This window comes from Mesocricetus auratus, unplaced genomic scaffold (assembly GCF_017639785.1).
Source record: "Mesocricetus auratus isolate SY011 unplaced genomic scaffold, BCM_Maur_2.0 Super-Scaffold_100030, whole genome shotgun sequence".
Classification (NCBI taxonomy): domain Eukaryota; kingdom Metazoa; phylum Chordata; class Mammalia; order Rodentia; family Cricetidae; genus Mesocricetus; species Mesocricetus auratus.
This window is the reverse complement of record NW_024429211.1, coordinates 17,379,099-17,391,660: the sequence shown is the minus strand read 5'-3', so window position 1 is coordinate 17,391,660 and position 12,562 is coordinate 17,379,099.

The following is a 12,562-nucleotide window of genomic DNA, read 5'->3' as shown; positions in this document are numbered from 1 at the left end:
CTACAGAACTAGTGGTTGTATGGAGCGAACGACAAGGTTAAGGGTTCGAATGTGGAGAAGTGAGGACCGACCATCTAGATGGATATGGTAGTTACTGAAGATGAGGACAAGGCTGGCGCTCAAAAAGTCTGTAAGCCAGACAGACCAGAAGATAATAAACACTTACACACCCACTAGTGAGGTTAAGAATGTGATATTTTTCTTGTTTTCTACAGAATTCTCTTAGAAAAAGATCACATGTCTAACTAATGGCCCAACTGTACATCACCTTTCTTTCTGTGATGTTTCAGATGTTGAAGTCTGTGTGCGTTGTTCATGTCACGTGTTGTAGTATGTTAGAAAAACCAGTTTTATCCAAAAGCAAGGTACTACAAAAACACACTGGACATGAATTTTAGTATGATTTCCAGGATTTAACAACCAAGTTGTTAGTAACTGGTTACACAGCTGTTAAGACACCTTCAATGTCCAAATACAGAAAAATTCAGAATATAATTTTATGTAGTTTGGCTTAAAGATAAATCATCATCATTTTCGGGTTACTCATCAGGTCTCCACATGGTAGGAAAAACTTTAGAAAAAATGTGCAACTGACGAAATCACAAACACCTAAGTTTTGCAATTAGCTAACCCACATCATGACACTCTGCCTGGGCCTGGACTTACAGTGCTGTCATAGCATTTCCTCATAGCTGGTGAGTGTTCCAAAGGCCAAATCCTCTATAGAATTACATGCAGACTGTACTAGGGATGAATACTGATCCACTGCCAGAGGCCCCATAGATTGCCCAGACCTCCTAACTGACACCCATGTTCAGGGGGTCTGGATCAGTCCTATGCTTGTTTCCCAGCTATCAGTCTGGGATCCATGAGCTTTCCCTTGTTCAGGATTACTGTTTCTTTGGGTTTCTCCAGCCTGGTTTTGACTCCTTTTTTCATTACTCCTCTCTCTCTCTGCAACTGGATTCCAGGAGTTCAGGTCAGTGTTTAGCTGTGGGTGTCTGCTTCTGCTTTCATCAGCTACTGGATGAAGGCTATAGGATGGATATAAGGTAGTCATCCATCTCATTATTGGGGAAGGACATTTAAGGTAGCCTTCCACTATTGCTTAGATTTTTAATTGGGGTCATGCTTGTAGATCTCTGAACATTTCCCTAGTGCCAGATTTCTTTTTAAACCTATAATGGCTCCCTCTATTATGGTATCTCTTTTCTTGCTGTTCTCTATTCTTCACCCAACTCAATCTTCCTGCTCTCTCATGTCCTCCTCTCTCCTCCTCTTCTCCCCTTCTCTTTCTCCTAACTCCCTCTCCCCTTCCCCATGCTCCTAACTAGCTCAGTAGATCTTGTCCCTTTCCCCTTCTCTGGGGGACCATGTATGTGTCTCTTAGGGTCCTCCTTGTTTCCTAGCTTCTCTGGTGGTATGGATTGTAAGCTGGTAATACTTTGCTCTAAGTCTAAAATCCATATATGAATGAGTACGTACCATGTTTGTCTTTTTTTGTGACTGGGTTACCTCACTCAGGATGGTTTCTTCTAGTGACATCCATTTGCCTGGAATATCAAGATTCCATTGGTTTTTTTCTGCTAAGTAGTACTCCATTGTGTAAATGTACAACATTTTCTTTATCCATTCTTCAGTTGAGGGGCATTTTGGTTGCTTCGAGGTTCTGGCTCTTACAAATAATGCTGCTATGAACATAGCTGAACAGACATCCTTGTTGTAGGAATGTACATCTTTTGGGTATATGCATAAGAGTGGAATTGCTGGATTTTGTGGTAGACCGATTCCCATTTTCCTGAGGAACCACCATACTGATTTCCAAAGTGGCTGTACAAGTTTGTACTCCCACCAGCAGTGTAGAAGTGTTCCCCTTTCTCCACACCCTATCCAGCATAAACTGCCATTGGTATTTTCATAGCTATTTAAAAACTTTATTTTTATTTATATGTATGTGTCTGTTTATGTGCACATGTGTGCAGGTACCTGTGGAGGTCAGAACAGGGCACTGGATCACCCAAAGCTGGAGTTATAGGCAGTTGTGGGCTGCCAGATGTGGGTGCTAGGAAATACATTCTTTGGATGGGCACTAAGCATTTTTAACTATAGAACCATTTTTCAAGATCCTCAAAGCTATTAAAAATTTGTGTTCTGAATATTCACGGTCTACTTGTTAACCTCCCCAAAGATTCACATGTAGACTACTGGCCACAGATATTCTCACAGTGGTCCCTTCAGTTTGTATGGGGTCTTTGTGATATGAATAACCAGTGGTACCAAACAGCCCTGAACTCTTGACACTAATTTTTACCAATATAATCTACACAACTGTGGAAGGGTTAGTTGTTTTAAAATCCATTCCTCAAGAGGACTGATCATTCAGACTGAGCAAAAGTCATAGAACAATTGGTATAAAGTCTTGAAATGTCTATGGTTTCCAGTCAATCAAGTAGTAAATCTGTGGACTGTTAAATGATTTCCAGGATATATTTATTTTGACATAAACACATAGATTACATTATTAAATTGAGATTGGCCTTCAATATTTCTAGAATTCACATTGTTCTGGGTGAAAACTAAATAAATACCAATTTTCAAGGGTGCAGGAACAGTGTTTACAGGACTTATGCCAAGCTCCCTGGTTCTTCATCCTGCAGGCAGGGAGGCCATCCTTAACACACTGTATTCTGAAGACTTGATGATGAAATGAGACCCCAAACTCATTCACTCAGAACCAAGCCCTCTATCTGCAGCAACACCCAATCACAGGACAGGCTATGGTGGCCCTGAGAACAGAGTCCAAGAGAAAAATAAGGAATAGTAGTTTCTGCTGTCACGTATACAACAACTACAAACAGAACTTTTGGGATTTGGTATGGGAGTTTTCATTGTGCTGAAATTAAAAAGTGCAGAATAAGAAATGATTTAGAAAGCATAACATACGGTTCTTTCTTTTTTTATATGGAGGAATCCAAACACTCTACTGTCAGACTAATGTTTTCTCAAAGAAAATCACGAGAAGCCAGAATAAAATAAATCCATGTTGAGGAATCCCAAGGCTTTTACACACATGAGGCTGAGAGAAGAGCATATAGCTATTGAGTGTGGCAGGACAGTGCCCACTTCAAAGCCAGGCTAAGGCTCTTCATCACTCCTGCACTCTGCAGCCTGGCATCTCCACAATTCTCCATGTTCATCACCCTCGGGAATGTCCTGCAGACCCCTCTGGGGAACAGCCTGAGGGCCTGCTGATTCAGCTTCTGTTTTGAGTGCCAGTACACTTAGCTATGATATCTGTACCGTGGTTACCAGGGCAGGACAAACAATACAAGGAGCTTACAGAGGAATGAGCTGTAATAAGTTTGAACTATAACCTAAGACACCTTGAATGCCATTTCATGAGCTGCAAGACAGGAATATGAGGACCAGAGACAGGATGGTCACATGGATCCTGGTTAGTTGCATACGCTGGATCTGGATCTACAGAAAACCTCAAGTAAGAATGTTAGCAATGTGCTGATGCCAAAATAAAGTGCTTCAAGGCCTGCATAAGACTGCACCAGTCAACACTCCAGCAGGAATAAGGGAAAATAAACACACCCCTAGTTGAAGAACTACAGGTAGTCAGTGCTGCTGAATTATGGGGATAGGTTTTCCACAGGGAAAAGACCCCTGACATGTTGTCCATGTCCAAGTGGTCAGCTACCTAAATACATATGAGTAATACTTAATGGACTTATTAGGTTATACATGTATAAAAAGCACAATAAAAGTGTGTAGTTTCTGTTCTATTGCTAGAAGTGATACCACAACAAAGGCAACTCTTATAAAAGAAAAAAATTTAAAGGGGGGCACTTGATTACAGGATTTGTCTATGATTATCATATGGGAAGCAGATAGGCATGGTGCTGGAGCAGTAACTGAGAGAGCTTTACAATCCTGACCTGCAGGCAGCAGGCAGAGAGAGACAGAGAGATATAGAGAGACAAGATGGTGCAACAGAGACACAGAGAGACAGAGAGAGAGACACAGAGACAGACAGACACAGAGACAAATATAGAATGAAAAAGACAGAGACAGTGGAACGTGCAAAATAAATTAATAAAAAAAGAAGAAAGAAAAGAGACAGAGACAGACAGACCTACAGACATACACACACAGAGACAGAGAGAGACAGAAAGACAGAGACAGAGACACAGAGACAGAGAGATAAAGAGAGACTGAGAAAGACAGAGACAGACAGACACACACACAGACAGACCTACAGACATACACACACAGAGACAGAGACAGAAAGACAGAGACAGAGACACAGAGACAGAGAGATAAAGAGAGACTGAGAAAGACAGAGACAGACAGACACACACACACAGAGACAGACCTACAGACATACACACACAGAGACAGAGAGAGACAGAAAGACAGAGACAGAGACACAGAGACAAACAGAGAGATAAAGAGAGACTGAGAAAGACAGAGACAGACACACACAGACAGACAGAGACACACACAGAGACAGAGAGCCAGTCAGAAAGATAGAGACAAAGACACACACACACACACACACACACACACACACACACACACACACACACACACACAACCTAATTAGGGCTTTTGTAACATCAAAATCCCACCCGAGTAACACACTTCCTCCCAAAAGACCACACCTCCTAGTCTTTCTCAAATAGTTCCACTCCCTGGTGACCAAGCATTAAAATATATGAGTCTGTGGTGGACAGTCTTATCCAAACCATCACATACAGAAGAAGATGACCTGAATTAATGAGGAGGAATGTGTGAGGGACACAGAATGCATTGGAGCGGTGGAGGGAGGTGTTTAATAAAGAAAACATATTGTACTCATATATGAAATGCTCACCCTTGCCCCTGCAAAGAAATGCAGTTTGGTGCCAAACAAAACCACACCACTCAAGTAGGAAGCCACAATAGCTACCTAATAAGATGTCCAGTAGTAGGGATGAGGGGCAGAGCAGGACACATGAGTTGGTTTGTCTGGTGTCATGGCTCTAGTGCTGGATGGAGAGAGAACTGAAATGTTCCTGATGATAGGTGTGGAAATGGATATGGGATAGAAGAAGTTGAAACATTTCTCCAGGAGGTTTATGTTTGGAAATCACAAGGTTAAGTCAGCCTCTCCCAAGGCTAGAGTGCTGATGGAGAAGGCATTTCTGAGTACTCAGAAGCCCCACAGCTGGAGCACAAAGGCAGTTCCTGCTAGCCCACCCCAGGCAGTGATGCTCAGCAAACCCAGATCAGGGTCCCCATTTCTGCTGCTCTAGTGACTGCTTGATATCCTTATTAATTTTAGTTAGTCCTGTGCTAGTATTGTTGCTCACATCTCATCTGTAGGAAAGCAGAGAGGCAAGGCAGTTCAGAAGTTGCTCCCGGCCTCACCTCAAAGTGGTACAGCCCGAGTTCAACCTATGAGTCTGTATCAGGGTCCTTATCCTTCATCTTTGTAGTAGCTATCCTGCCGGTGTGGTGTCCACTACACAGGGCACAGCAGAGGTAGATGATGAGCTCTTTACACACAGTAGTTTAGAAATTGCAGTTTGCATGCATTAGAAGACAGCAAGTCAGGAACATTAGTGCAGGAAATAGGAACAAAGTAGTTGAGTGCGGGCAATAGAGGCAGACTCCAGAGCACAGGGTGCCTTCCTGGCTCTGAAAAGGCCCTAGTCCATCCAGACTGCTCAGGACTGGAGAATGAGTGAAAGGTGGCGAGAACCTCTATGAACCGAAGGCATGTGTGTGTCATGTGAGCTCTTAGTTTCTGCAACCCTGGTTAGCTTGAGGAGGCTGTGGAGGAGAAACCACAACTTCTGTTATTGCCCCACAGGGAACGCTGCTTTTCTTTCCCCCTCTGAGGTATTTTTATTAGAAGCTTGTCTTGCTACTATGACACTATCCCTGACAAAAAGTAGCTTGTGGGTGGAAGGAGGTTTTTTTATTTATTTTTTAATTTTAATTTTTGGCTTACAGTTTGAGAGAGTAGGGTCCATCATGGCACAGAGCATGAGGTCAGGAATCCTTACATCTTCTTAGGGATCCCTCACACCTTAGGGGATCAGGAAAAAGCAATAGGGAAGTGCTAGCAGTCAGCTAACTTTCTCATATCACCCCTTTTATTTACCCCAGGACTCCAACTTATGGGATGGCACTGTCCACATTCAGGGTAGAATTTTCCCCTCCTCCATTAAACCTTCCTAGAAATGCCCTCAAAGACATGCCATAGGCGAGTCTCATAGATGATTCCAAATCAGTCATATTGGTAATATGCTCTGCACTGAACGTCGACTGCAGCTTGATGATGACGATGATGACAAGGATGATGATGTTAGTGATGATGATGATGGTGATGATGAGGATGATGTTGGTGATGATGATGATGATGATGACCATGGCGATGATGATGATGAGGATATGTGTATTTGCTGTACACAGTACTGGGTTTCCAAAGGATATTGTCATACAAATTTGAGCATATCACTCCATACCCCATTTGTCTGAAGTGTATGTATTTTTACATTATATAACAAATAGTTTCTAGATATTCACAAGGCAAGTAACAGTGGAATGAAGATGAAGCTTAGCACTGCTTCGAGCTCTCTTCCCCTCTAATCCTATTGTTCCCTGGGCTAAGGGACCCCAGAAGCATTCTGTTTCAGACAGAACCTCACTATGTAGCCTTGACTTGTTTGGAACTTTCTTTGTAGGTGAGGCTGGCCTCAATCTCACAGATATCTGCCTGCCTCTGTTTTCCAAGTGCCATGACCAGCCTCCAGAACTGTTCTATTTGGACTACAATCAATTGACATTATCTGTTAAACACTGGGCTATTTCAACTCCAAATCTGTATTGTAAATAAAAACAAACAGAAAATCTGGCAATGCTGAGTTCATAACCCATATAGCTGGTCAAAAGGGGTTGAGTAGTGTTGGCTGCTCAGGGAAGGGCACTTACATTTCACCACAGTCTTTCCTGTAGTCTTTCTTTCTAAGGGCCATGGTTACTTGTCATTTATCTGTGTGCTTTTTCTGTCCTTGTTTTCAAAGGGGGAAACTCTAATTTTGGAAGCCTGCCGGCACCCGAAGTCCCTTATTTGACTCAGCTTGCTTCATTTCTGTGACCTCTGTAAGCATGTGGACGGGCCCACCCCTTCTCCATACTACTCATTTGCGTTTGTGAAGCAAGCTTTTTGGACAAGGGCCTGCCTAGTTCTGGCTTCCAGCACTCTCCAGGTCTGTGCTTCAGAAAAGGAAGACTTGTGCTATTGGCATTTATTTTTTCTTTTGTTCTCTTTTTCTTCCATCATTTTTCTTTCCCCCTATTTTGGGCAAAGGTATTATAATCAATAATTCTTTCCACCAAGATCAGCCAGTTTTAGTCACCAATAGAGTTTAGGCTGTCCTGACTTACCTTACCTTATCTATCTATCTATCTATCTATCTATCTATCTATCTATCTATCTACATTTTTTGGGTTTCTCTGTATAGCCTCGAGTGTCCTGGAACTTGCTCTGTAGACCAGGCTGACCTTGAACTCATAGAGATTCACCTGCTTTTTCCTCCGAAGAGCTGGGATTAAAGGCATGTGCCACCACTGGATATTTTAAAAGAAAGACCACTTCTCACCAGCCACCAGTTAATTAATGGAATGACTTCTGAAACATAAGGCAACTCTGAAGCTAAGCAGTCATAGGCCTTGACAAGTAATTCAGTTCTTCTTTGAGCATCACTTTCCTCTCCTGTAAAAGTGGGCAGTAGAGAAAGGCTTGGGGTTACCCCTGTTTCCATCTAGCTGGAGCCGTAGCTTGTCATGTAGCACTTAGAGGACTTATGCGTGCCTCTGAGTCTACATTAGGAAAGTTCCGTGACCCCTTAACCTTGAAGCAGCCACATTCAGATTTCTTCCAGTTTTTCTCTGGCCTTATGAACTCAAGTTACCAGGGCAAAGCTGTGCCTGTGTTAGATTCCATGAGGCTGACTGACTGATTAGAACCGTGGTTGTGAAGAGTAGGAATGTTGCAGGTCTGGAGCCGAGTTATGTTGAGTTACATTTATCTTTCTTTTTTGTAATGTAAAGCTTTTCTATTCTTTAATTTTAATAACCTTTAGAAAACAAACAATATCTATGAAGTACCCAATAGTAATCTTCGATACACATAAGCCCTTTGAAGCTGACATCCTAAAAGACTTATTTTTTATTTAAAAATTTCTTATTCATTTTACATACCAACCATAGTTCTCCTTCCCTCCTCTCCTCCCACTCCCTGTACCTCCCCCCAAATCCACCTCCCATCCACTCCTCAGGAAGGATAAGGCCTCCCATGGGAGTCAGCAAAGTCTGGCACATTAAGTTGAGGCAGGACCAAGATCCTCCCTCCTGCTTCAATACTGAGCAAGATAAACCACCAAAGGGAATGGGCTTCAAGAATCCAGCTCATGTGCCAGTGATAGATCCTGGTCCCATTGCCAGGGGCCCCACAAACAGACCAAGTTATACTACTGTCACACACATTCAGAGCGCCTAGTTTGGTCCCATGCAGGTTCCCCAGCTGTCAGTCCAGAGTCCACGAGCTCCCACTAGCTTGGGTCAACTGTCTCTATGGGTTTAACTCCACCACCCCGGTTTTAATCTTGACCCCCTTACTCATGTAATCTCTCCTCCCTCTCTTTGATTGGATGTCAGGAACTTGGCCTGGTGCTTGGATGTGGATCTCTGCATCTGCTTCTGTCAGTTTCTGGATAAAGGTTCTATGATGACAGGTAGGGTAGTCAACCAATCTGCTTACAGGAGAAGGCCAGTTCAGGTGTCCTCTGCCCGATTGCTAGGACGCTTAGCTGGAGTCATCCTTGTGGAGTCCTGGGAGTTTCTTTAGCACCAGGTTTCTCCCTGACTCTATAATGTTTCCCTCTATCAAGATATCTCTTTCATTGCTCTCTGTCTTCATCCTTCCCCCAACTTGACCATCCTATCCCCTCATGTTCTCATCCCCCATCCCCATCCCCCTCTGCCACCGCCCACCTCCCAGTTTGCCCTGGAGATCTCATCTATTTCCCTTTCCCAGGGTGATCTTTTCATCCCTCTTAGCTTCTCTGGAGCTGTGGATTGTAGTCTGGTTATCCTTTGCCTTACATCTAGTATCCACTTATGAGTGAATACATACTGTGTTTGTCTTTCTGAGTCTGGGTCACCTCACTCATTTATCTGTCTTATTAGTCATTCATTGCCCATCTCTGTACTTGACTTAACATCATTAACATTAGTGATTACCATCCTAATAGGCCATGTATTTCCACTAACCTATAACATCAGTGAACATCTGAGGCCTATAGGAGAGATTTCACTGCTTGGATGTAACCTGCCTACTTGATGTTTCTATCAATGTTTAGTGACTTTTTGTTATATTACTGTAGAAATCTCATTAAGATGTTTCTAAATTGGAATATGATATGTGGAGCGATTTGAACCTGTATTCCTGAGCCATAGACCTCACAGTTGGCTCAGAATAAACTCTCTCTTGTTCCTTTGAGGTGAAGAGTGGTGTTTTGTGTGAACAATGGAAAAAGTGCATTTTTAAAAAAAAATCTACATTGTCTTTGTAATTTCTCTTTTCAGAATTGTTTGTTGTAGAAAGGGCTTGTGCCAGGGTTTAAGTATCTTTACATTGCCTTCCAATGCTACAGGCACTAGCAGGAAGGATGCCCCAACGTAGGGAGCATACTTACTTTCTGGTGGCCCATGCAAAAGCTGAGATTTTCTGCCATTAGCAAATGCCATATTTAGTAAATCCTACCTCGATCTAACCCACCAGGTCAGATGAAAATAAGAATAAATGTTTCATAAAGTAAGATACAAAGCAAGCATGAACAGGAAGGCAAGTATCTCTGAAGCTTGTGTTCCTTACCTTGCAGTTGACATTTGATCTTTTGGCCTGTTTACTTCTCTGCCCCTTGGTTTCTGATATGGCCATCAGGCTAGTGTCCCAGGCAACTTCTTTGTTGCTGTGACAAAGCACTGACGAAAAGCAACTTGGAGAGGAAAAAGTGTATTATACAGGTTGAGTCCATCATCAAGGAAGTCAGGGAAAGAGATCAAGTGGGGACACTGAGGTAGGAATGGAAGCAGAAACCAAGGGTGGGGAGTTGTGCTCACTGGCTTGCTCTCTGCAGTTTGCTGTGACTGCTTTCTTTTTTTTTTCCTTTCATGTATTTTTTTTTGTTTTTTTTAGTTTTTTTGTTTTTTGTTTTTTTCTTTTTATTATTATTATTATTTTTTATTTTCCATTTTAAATTTAGATAAGAAACAAGGTTGCTTCACAAGTCAGTTCGAGGTCCCTCTCCCTTTCCCTCCCCTCCTCCCGTGCCCTCCCCCCAACACCCCCCCTTATCCCCTCATTCCCCCAGGGTGAGGCCCTCCATGGGGGTGTCCATAGTCTGTCATTTCATATAGGGCAGGGCCTAGACCCTTCCCCAAGAGTTCAGGGTGAGAGTGCACCTCACATTGTTCTATGGGAGTCCAAAGTCCGTGTGTATACTTGGTATGGGTACTGATCTGCTGCCCAAGGCTCAATAGATTACCTAGGCCTCCTCACTGACACCCACATTCAGGGGGGTCTTGACTGCTTTCTTATACAGCCCAGGACCATCTGATCAGGGATAGCCCCATCCCCAGTGAGCTTGGCTCTCCCACAGCGTTCATTAATCAAGAAAATGCCCCACAGCCATACCCACAGATCAGTCTGGTGGAGACAATTCCTCAGTCAAGGTTTCCTTTTCCCAGATGACCCTAGTTTATGGCAATAGGACAAAAGCTAACCAGCGCAGCTAGAGAATGTATTAACACAGCAGTGCCCTTCAAGGATACATACACATCCCAGTAAAACGATGGACTGCTCTGTCTCAGTGGGAAATTATTGTCACTCAGGCCTGTTTTGCTGGAGATACAGAAGCAGATGGCATATACATTCTTGAAAATGCTCTAAAATGTATGGATTTTAGACATAGATCTGGGGAGTGCCAGCCTGCAATCCCATGGCCAGAGAGTCTGGGAAACAGAAACTTCATTTAGTGGCTGATTGAAGAAGAGGCAGACTCCCTTGGTTAAGTACTGAGCTGAACTCAAGAAAGCCAGTAACAGAGAGGGAAGACTGATGACCAAAGGGATTAAGACTGGGCTGGTTTAACCCCCAGAAACAGCTGACCTGACAAAGGTTAACTCTTGAATCCCAGGCATCAGCCTGGGAATCCAGCATGGGACTGATCAAGACCCCCCTGAATGTGAGTGTTAGTGAGGAGGCCTAGGTAATCTATTGAGCCTTGGGCAGCAGATCAGTACCCATCCTGAGTATACACACGGACTTTGGACTCCCATCGAACAATGTGAGGTGCACTCTCACCCTGAACTCTTGGGGAAGGTCTAGGCCCTGCCCTGGATGAAATGACAGACTATGGACACCCCCATGGAGGGCCTCACCCTCCCTGGGGAAATGAGGGGATAATGGGGGGGGGTTGGGGGAGGGTACAGGAGGAGGGGAGGGAAAGGGAGAGGGCCCTGGAACTGACTTGTGAAGCAACCTTGTTTCTTATCTAAATTTAAACTGAAAAATAAATAAATAAAAAAAGAAAATGCTCTAAAATGGATGGTCAGGTTAGGTGCACTGTCTAAATGACAGCTAGTCACTGGGTACCTGCCATGCTCCAGAAACTGTCATCAGTGATAGGGTGCTTACTTGTGAGCCAAAGTCTTGACTTAGGCCCCCCCTTTTTGTAATAATAAAGGTTGTCTTACAGTTTCAGAGGTTTAGTCCATTAGCATCATGGCAGGGGACATGGTGGCATGGTGCTGGAGAAGGAGACGAGAATTCTACATCTTGATCTGAAGGCAACAGGAAGTAAACTGAGACACTGTGCATGGCTTGAGCATATATGAGACCTCAAAACCCGCCTCCACTGGGACACACTTCCTCCATCAAAGCCACATTAGACCACATGGAAAAAAACTGCCTATGGCATGTCTCTCCAGTTCACCTGTCTCTGGTTCTCCTGGTTTCTTGTCCCATGAATACCTGTTTTTGTTTCTATGTCTCCAGTACCTTTTCCATCAATCTCTTTGCATCTGTCTTATCTTCAGTAAGACAAGATGGGGGAAGATAAATTTCTCCCATGGCACCTCTCTCTCTAGTCTCTTGTAGCATCTTTTACTATGTTTTCTGCCTTTGCTTCTGCTACTCTAGCTGAAGTATCACTGCTTCCATTAAGGCCAATCTTATAGGGTAAGAGAGTAGGGCATCGAAGCCTAAAACCTCATCTGGAAGCTATGGCTGGTTTGGCCCAGGTCACTGTTACCCATGTTAAAGAGCTGTGCTACCTGAAACTTCGATGAGTGGGGGGATTAGGATTTTATCCATCTTCTCACTTCCCGGGTTCTGCTGTTACCTTCCATTTCCTGGTTCAAGCAAGTTTATGAATGTAGTCAGCAAATGGCAGCTTCCTGGACACACAGAGAGATGGCAACAGGTATATATTGGTGGGAT